Consider the following 9,407-nt stretch of genomic DNA (forward strand, 5'->3'; position numbering starts at 1 on the left):
AAAGCTTTGCTGGATAGAGCAATCTTGGATGTAGGTCCTTGCCTTTCATGACTTGGAATACTTCTTTCCAGCCCCTTCTTGCCTGTAAGGTCTCTTTTGAGAAATCCGCTGACAGTCTGATGGGTACTCCTTTGTAGGTGACTGTCCCCTTATCTCTTGCTGCTTCTAGGATTCTCTCCTTTATTTTTTTTTAAAGATTTTATTTATTTATTTATCTTTAGAGGGGAAGAAGAGAAGGAGAGAAACATCAATGTAGGGTTGCCTTTTGTGCGTCCCCTGCTGGGAGTTGGCCTGCAGGGAACCGGCCTGCAACCCAGGCATGTGCCCTGACTGGGAATCGAACCGCGATTCTCGGGTTCGCAGGCCCGTGCTCAATCCACTGAGCTACACCAGCCAGGGCTTCTCCTTCATTTTAATCTTGGCTGATGTAATGATGATGTGCCTTGGTGTGTTCCTTCTTTGGGACTCTCTGAGCTTCCTGGATTTCCTGGAAGTCTATTTCCTTTGCCAGACTGGGGAAGTTCTCCTTTATTATTTGTTCAAATATGTTTTCCACTCATGGCTGTTTCTCTTCCCCTTCTGGTACCCCTATTATTCGAATGTTGGAATGTTTAAAGATGTCCTGGAGGTTCCTAAGCCTCTCCTCATTTTTTTGAATTCTTGTTTCTTTATTCTTTTCTGGTTGGATGTTTCGTTCTTCCTTCTGGTCCACTCCCTTGATTTGAGTCCCAGTTTCCTTTCTATCACTATTTACCCTTCATATGTTCCTCTAATTTGTGACTATAGTCAACCAGTTCTGTGAGCATCCTGATCACCAGTGTTTTGAACTGTGCATCTGAGAGGTTCGCTATTTCTTGGTCACTTAGAGTTATTGGCTATGGGGCTTTGAGTTCTTTTTGAGCCATATTTTGGACTGTTCATGCCTGTTAAGTATGAGGAGCGGAGCCCTAGGTGTTCACCAGGGCAGGGCAACTCAGTTGCTGGGTTGTGACACTGTATGTGGGGGCGGGGTCAAAGGAAATCAATGGCGTTCCCCTCTGCCTCCTCCCGCAACCAGGGCCACTGGGTCCATCTCACTGCTCACTCCTTTGCTGGGTTTATCTGTGCGCACTCGAATGTGCAACAGCGGTCAGCCTGCCCCACACCCTCACTGGGTTTGCCACTGGGGCCTTCCCAGTCCCCGGCTGGGTCCTGCGGGGGTCCGTCTCACTGCTCACACCTCTGCTGGTTTATCTACAGGTGAATGTGTGACTGCGCTCAGCCTGCCCCACACCCTTACTGGGTCCATGATGCTACCCTGGCTGCCTGGGTTGCCTGGGTCAACTGGGTCGCCTAGGTTGGGGGATCCTTCCTGCCCAACCCTGCTCTGCTGCTGGCTCCACTCCTCTTACTGGTCCCGGTTGAACGGTTCGTTGTAGTCAGACTTCCGTATAGTTCAGTATTCTGTTCTTTGGCCGAGTCTTTGTTTACTAAACCTTTGTTGTATTCAAATTAGGTTGTGGGAGAAGGCACAGTGTTTCCACCTACACCTCCATCTTGGTGGAAGTCCTCTGCAGACTTCCATCCAGTCTGCTTACCACCATTTCTTCTACGTCCCTCCTCTCACCCCTCTCTCTGGCTGTCTGATAACCAATTAATTACATAACTGTAGTGACTAAGAGTGACCACACTAATCCACTCTGAGCCTGGCAAAGCTTTGTGTGGGCATCTAATTAAATCCTCAGTATAACCCTAAGAGGTGTCACCCCCAATTTACAGAAATGGAAGCTTCATTAGGCTCAGGGAAGCTAAGCTCAAATCACAGTTACTGATAAAGCCAGAACTGACCCTCAGTTTCAAATGGCTTTAAACACCAGGAATGATAGAGCCTCTCTGAATAACGTGCCTGCGTGGGAAAGTGCAAGGGTTTCTGGATCCAATGATCCTGGTCCAACTCCAGCTGCACCATTTACTGTGTGAACTCAGCCTGCTCTTTCAGCACTGTGATTCTCAACCTCTTCACCCAACCAGATGAAGTACTAACGGCTGCTTCACAGAACTGAGAACATCGAGACCAAGGACTGGGCACACAGAAGGCACTTAACAAATGTGAGCTGCCCTTCCGACAGACACTGCTGTGTTCATTGGAGGGCCACTGCATTGCAATGACACAACAGTACGTGGTGAGGGAGCAGTTAAATCAATGCTCTGTGGCAGGGGACAAACAGATATACTGGGTTTAAGGAAAGTACTGTTCTTGTGGATGGAACCACCCATTTCCATTTGGAAATGTGAAAGAGGAAAAGTAGAGATGAAAACAAACTTTGAGAACAAATACTTTACCACCATTAGAATCAGCCCCAGCCTTCACACATCCTCATTGCTGAGAGATACAGGTGGGAATGCTTGTGAGTGATACATTTCTAATGGGTGTGGATTAGTCACAAAAAATTAATACATGGGTTCTGGTGAAGTCCAAGACAATGAAAGAGAAAGAGTTTTGGTGATTAATTCTCTGGTTTCTGAAAACCCTCCTAAAATACCTCAAAGGATCAAATTGATCAAGGAATTATAGTTAAATCTAGGAACACACTCCCATAGGGACAGGAAGAGGTTCTTTCTGTTTCTTTTTATCTTTTCTTTCCTTTTCTTTTATTAATACTTATTGATTCTACAGGGAGAAGGAGGCAGAGAGGGAGGGGGGAGAGAGAGACATTGATGTGAGAGAAAAACATTGATTGGCTGCCCTCTATGCACCCAAACTGGGGACTTGAACCTGCAGGCTAGGCACGTGCCCTGACCAGGGATTGAACCTGCAACCTTTCGGTGCATGGGAAGATGCTATAACCAACTGAGCCATGCTATTCACAACGGGGTGTTTTCTTTAAAATTTTCAAATATTTTATTTTCTCACCAATCTTCTTTCTTTTACATAATAGTGCAAGATTTGCATTTACAGTGTAATTCATAACTGTATGGCATAAAGTAGAAAAGAAGAGGGGGGAGGAGGACAAAGGGAACAGCTATTTTAGGATACAACGAGGTGTTTGGGCATGGAGAGCAGCAGAGCCCACAGAGAGGTCTCCTGCTGCCTCAAACACATTACAACACTTTACTTAATCTCTGCCTTCAGAGTCTGTGGTGAATGGGTTGCTTTGGGGCCTCAGATTACCTTTTCAAAGCAAGAAAAGAGAAAGGTGACTGGGAAATCATTCTGACCCTCACGAAATAATGAGTCCTTGGGAGTGGGAGAGGGCACCGAGGTCTCAACTACAAGCACAATAAGCGCCAGGAAGTGGAAAGCTAAAGCATTCAAGTCTGAGAAATAACAAACTAAGAATATTCACATAGCTCAATCACCAGGGGACCCAGCAGGAAATAGAGTATAAGTAAGCAACATGCTGAAAATATCCAACTAGAGATTTCTAGAATGTGTGCCCTGGTTGCTCCGGACTTCTTATACCGCAGTGGTTCTAATGGTGGGGGGTTACATGGGGTGGAGCAGCATAGCCAAGGTTGAGAAACTGAATTCTAGAGGAAGAACAAGAGTCCTGGGTCCCTGGTTCTTAGATCAGCACCTGGTTCATTTTCCATCTACACTGACATGGTAATGCTGAAGCTCTGGTTTGAGAGCAACAAAGGGAATCCCAGACTTCAGCTGGAGGCCACAGGAAACATTTCAAAGCTTATTATTTCCTGTGGTTTCAAGGTGAAAAATCATCCCATTAGCCTTAGACTCCTTCCTGATAAATAAGGAGATGAAAGATTTCCACAAACATCAGAAGAAAAATGGCCAACGAAAATTCATTTATCCCATCAGTAGAGGGCATTTAAAGAAAACAAGAATCAAGCAGTGAACAAAACAAAAATGAAATGAAAAAGAACTTTTGTACATCACAAACCACACCACCACAAAGCTGTCCACAAACTTTAAAAATAAAATATGAACTTGCAGAAACTATGAAACACTGCGATCCAGCAGACCTCTGTAACAAAGAGGGCACAATCTGGAGCAAGCTGCCTAGGAGGAATTGGGTCACTAATATGGAATGCAAACCCTGAAGAGAGGCTCTATATTGGAAGCTGTATTGAGGCCAAATGCTCAGAATCACTGGCCTGGGCAATTGTTCCTCCCCCCAAGTTCAGCCAACAAGCTGGCATTCCACAGAACTGGGTGGCCACTGATCAGTAGTTATTGCCTTACTTACACTGTGGCTTCACATCAGAGAATTAAAAATGAATGAGCCACAGCAGTAGAAAAGAAGATGGGAATACAATACTTCAAGAGCTTTTTCAATAGGAATAGTTTAAAAAGACCTACTGAAGAGTAACTAAGAGTAAAAACACCACCAGTGAATGGGGACAGGACAGTTTCTTCAGCAAACCTTGTTTGAAAAACTGGATATCCACATGCAAAAGTATAAAGTTGGACCCTTACTTTACGCCATAGATAAAAATTAACTCAAAATGGGTCAAAGACCCAAATATAAGAGCTAAAACTGTATAACTCTTAGATGAAAATGTTGGGAACAAGAAAAATAGTCTCAGCTCCAAGGAGCCTGTGTCCCTAGCAAACATCCTATAAGTTGATTGCCATATGTTTAGTTTCAAAATTTTCCTTTCAGTTGAGTCAGACCCCACCCTGTTCCCTGCACACGGGCTCTGTAAGCCAATAGCTAACTGCCACATCTGCTTCTGTGCAACGCTTGCTTGCCTCTATATAAGGACTTAGCTGTAAGCGCTGGGTGCAACTCTCTTTTGCAGCCCTTGCGGGCACCGTGTCTCCGGACACTTTGAGAGTTCACCCCTTTATTGGCAGGTTAAACTTGGCCAATAAAGTAACATCTTTGAAACCCTGAAAGTCTCTGACATTTGTTCTCGTGGTTGGTGGATGCAACAAAAACACAGGGAAAAAGCTTTGTGATGTTGGATTTGGCAACGAATTTTTAGATATGATATGAAAAACACAGGCAACAATAACAAAATAGATAAACTGGACTACATCAAAATTAAAATTTTTTGTGCATCAAAGGACACAGTCAACAGTATGAAGTTCTTCCAAATATCAAAGTTCAAATTACCATATGACTCAACAATTCAACTTCTGGGTATATTCCCAAATAATTGGAAAGCTGGGTCTCAAAGAGATACTGGTGCACCCACGTTCATTATTCACAATAGCCATAAAGGGGAAGTGACCCAAGTGTCCATCGATAGATGAATAGGTAAGATGAGCTCCATCATCCAATGAATTGTTATTCAGCCTTAGAAAGGAAGGCAATACTGGCACATGCTACAGCATGGATTGACTTTGAGAACATTATGGTAAGTAAAATTAGCCAGTCACAAAAAGATACTACACGATTCCATTTCTATGAGGTACCTAAAAGTAGTCAAGTTCACAGAAACAGAAGATAGGATGGTGGTTGCCAGGGGCTGGGGACAAGGTAGGTTGGGAGGTGGTGTTTAATGGGGACAGAGTTTCGGTTTTGTAAAATGAAAAAGTTCTGTGGAGGAGTGGTAGTGATGGTTGCAGAGCAATGTGAATGTGCTTAATGACTGTGAATTGTACACTTAAAATGTTTAAGATGCTGAATTTTATATTATGTGTATTTTACCACAATTTTTAAAAATGTGATGAGGAAAATAAACAAAACAAAAACTGTAGTATAGGAGGAAACTGGGGACTTTTTGATCTATTCAGGCAGAAGCATCTTGAGCCATAACATTCAGTCCTAGTTCTGGGCCCCTGTACAGGCCCCTGCCTCTGTCTGGGCTGTTAGCTGTGAAACTGAGGAAAGCTCAAAACGGAACCCTTTACAAGGCTGTGGGCAGGGCTCGGAGGACCAACTCAGGAAGGTGTAGGACCCCGGGTTAGGGCCATTATCACCCCAATGCCTTCAGGGATCAGAGTGAAACCCAGAGAGTGCTAGACCGAGAGACAGAAGCTGTGGCTTTGGTAGAGAAATGCAATCAACTTATGGAGATTGGGTGGGAGCTGGGGAAAGAAATGCCTCAAATTCATTCTCCCTCTCTCTCCAGCCTTCTGTTCATGGGCTCCGGGGGCAGCCTAGCCCAATGATGATGTTGTAGGAGAGAGACGAGAGGGGATGTGGAGGAGCAGACAGAGGAAGCTTAGGACACTGGCTCTGCCTCCTTGGCCTGGCTGACTTCAACACTACCTTCCAAGGGGAGTGAGTGCAAGGGTCCCCTCCTCGATACCTGCCCTGGTCTAGGAGGCTCATGAGGGCTCCTGAATTTTTCTTTTGACATATCTATTGCAAAGCTGGCGTTTAGCCCTGACTAGGGGAAGCCTCCTGGCTGGTGCCAGTGTGTGGCACTCAGCAATATGCACAGGTCAGACCCTGAATAACCACTTTCACCCCTGACCTCCTCTCCCTAGTTTCAGTGCAGCCTTCCCCTCACTCTCCAGACTCAAAACTTCAGTGGCAGCTTGGACTGTGCCCTGAGTCTCCTGTTTTTCAAACTCAGTCCTGCCCAGACTGGGAGAGCCCAGCATTTTTCCTAAGCAAAGATGTGGGTGGCAGCCGTCATTTTTCCCCTTTGGAAGTTCCTCCTGAAGCTCATGCCTACCCCAATTCTTGGCAGACTTTCAAAGTTCAGCTGGGATTGGTCCTTGCTGCTCAAATCCCCTCATTTTAAATTATTTTTAAGCTACCATTTATCGACATTGCCTACATGCCAGGCACAAGGTTCAGTGATTTCCCAGATCATTTTCTCTGGGCTCCAACACTGTGCCCTGAAGCACTTGTCATATTAATTTACAATCAGTGACAACTGACACGAGGAGTTTATAACACACCCCAGGGGTCCACTCCAGTGGCCATCCATGCCTGGGTGCACAGCTCCCCCTTGTTCCAAATGAAGGACTGCCCAGCTGACCTTGGCATGCCATGCTGACCACCTACCCCATAGTGTAGCCAGACGGATTCTTCTCCACTGGGCCTCATCATGGGGTCCCCAAGGCCCTCCTCTGAGACCTCCCCATGAATAGTCTATCCCCTCCTTTGAGGCTTGTGCCGGGAAAGACTTTCTTACAGGGCTTTCTTATACTCTCACCTCCAAACCTCCAGAACACTCACCAGCTTTCTTCAGATACCACTGAGACCCCACCTGCTCCTCGCAGAGCCACACACTCCCGACTGGAGCCACAGAACCTGGGCAGTCTACCTCTGCTCTTGCCTGTCTTACCCATAGTTAATGCCTACTCAGCAGCCAGAGGGGCCTTTTAAAAATACTGATGCAAATCATAAAAATGGCTTATATGGTAGATGGCATGTTGTGTGTGTGTTTTTTTACGACAATTCAAAAAAATTTAAATTAATCATATTTTAAAACACAAATCAGGTCATGTCCCTCCCAGCATGGGGCCCTGCAAATGGGAGGCACTTACTAAGCAGGTGCTAAAGTAAAAGGTGAACACAACACAGAACCATACAGTAATGGCTGTTCTTTTCCTGTAAGACCTATAAATGCTTCTAGACATTGCAAAAAAAAAAAATCCCAAAACTGCTTTCAGGATGAGAACCCCATTGATATAATCTGAAGCCTTCCAGCATTATGACCTTGAAATAATATTCATGTTGATATATTTATAAACATCAGCACTGTAAAAATTGAACTCATTTACTTATAAAGTGCATAAGAAAGAGTCTTCTAAAATTATTTAACACCAAATCTCTAAAATCATCTGCTTCATCTCATTGCCTGAATTTATTCTTGAAGGATGGCTTTAAAATTTTTTAAAAATTTTTATTTAACTCTTGTTCAAGTACAGTTTTCTTCCTTGTATTTCCATCCCTGCCCCCCCCAGTGCTCCCCACCTCCCTCCCATCTCTGCCCCCCACCTTAGTTATTGTCCATGTGTTCTTTATGCTTATTCATGTGAGTCCTTCCCCTTTTCCCCTGTGATTCTCTCCCCTCTCCTCTTGGACACTGTCAGCACATTTGGTGTTTCAGTATCTTTGGTTACATTTTGCTTGCTTGTTTCCTTTGTTGTTTAGATTCCTGTTAAAGGTGATATCATATGGTATTTGTCTTTCACCACCTGGCTTATTTTGCTCAGCATAATGCTTTCCAGTTCCATCCATGATATTGCAAAGGGTAGGAGCTCCTTCTTCCTTTCTGCAGCATAGAATTCCATTGTGTAAATGTACCCTAGTTTTTTGTTCCAGCCATTGACTGATGGGCATCTAGGTTGCTTCCAACTCTTGGCTATTGTAAATTGTGCTGCTATGAACATCAGGGTGCATAGGTTCTTTTGGATTGGTGTTTCAGGGTTCTTAGGATATACTCCTAACAGTGGAATTGCTGGGTCAAAAGGCACGTTCATTTGTAGTTTTCTTAGAAAATTCCATACTGTTTTCCATAGTGGTTGTACCAGTCTGCAATCCCACCAACAGTGAACTAGGGTGCCCTTTTCCCCACAACCTCTCCAACATTTGTTGTTTGTTTCTTTGTTTATGATAGCCATTCTGACTGGTGTAAAGTGGTATCTCATTGTGGATTTGATTAGCATCTCTCTGATAGCTAGGGATATCGAGCATGTTTTCATGTGTCTCTGGATCCTCTGTATGTCCTCCTTGGAGAAGTGTCTGTTCAACTCCTTTGCCCATTTTTTAATTGGGTTGCTCATCTTCTTTGAGTGGAGTCGTGTGAGTTCTTTGTGTATTTTGGAGATTAAACCTTTGTCTGAGTTGTCATTGGCAAATATGTTTTCCCAAACAGTTGCTTCTTTTTATCTTGATACTGTTTTCCTTAGCCATGCAGAAGCTTTTAATTTGATGAGATCCCATTTGTTTATTCTTTCGTTTATGTCCCTTGCTCTAGGGGACATATCAGTAAAAATATTGCTGCATGGAATATCTGAGATTTTCCTGCCAATGCTCTCCTTGAGGACTTTAATGGTTTCCTGGCTTATATTTAAGTATTTTATCCACCTTGAATTTATTTTGGTGTATGGTGTAGGTTGGTGCTCAAGTTTCATTTTTTTGCATGAAGCTTTCCAGTCCTCCCAACACCATTTGTTGAAGAGGCTATCTTTACTCCATTTTATGTTACGGCCCCCTTTGTTGAATATTAATTGACTAGAGATTTGGGTTTATTTCTGGGCTCTCTGTTCTATCTCATTGGTCTCTGTGCCTGTTTTTATGCTAGTACCAGGCTGGCCTTGTAATACAGTTTGATACCAGGTATTGTAATCCCTCCTACTTTGTTTTTCTCTCTCAACATTGCGGCTGCTATTCCGGGTCTTTATGGTTCCATATAAATTTTTGAAGTGTTTGTTCTATGTATGTGAAATATGCCATTGGTACTTTAATAGGTATTGCATTAAATCTGTAAATTGCTTTGGATAGTATGGACATTTTGATGATGTGAATTCTTCCAACCCATGAACACGGTATATG

General features: G+C 43.8%; 1 long non-coding RNA gene across 1 annotated transcript in view; it reads right to left on the reverse strand.

The window, feature by feature from the left end:
- Positions 1–6,139: 6,139 nt before the first annotated feature.
- LOC119002784 (uncharacterized) overlaps positions 6,140–9,407 on the reverse strand; it is a 23,169-nt gene continuing 19,901 nt past the window's right edge. Inside the window, exon 3 of the long non-coding RNA XR_005069804.1 lies at positions 6,140–6,149. This is a non-coding gene — a long non-coding RNA (uncharacterized LOC119002784). The remainder of the gene's footprint in view (positions 6,150–9,407) is intronic.

This window comes from Sturnira hondurensis, unplaced genomic scaffold (assembly GCF_014824575.4).
Source record: "Sturnira hondurensis isolate 20B ecotype Veracruz unplaced genomic scaffold, ASM1482457v3 Scaffold0018097, whole genome shotgun sequence".
Lineage (NCBI taxonomy): Eukaryota > Metazoa > Chordata > Mammalia > Chiroptera > Phyllostomidae > Sturnira > Sturnira hondurensis.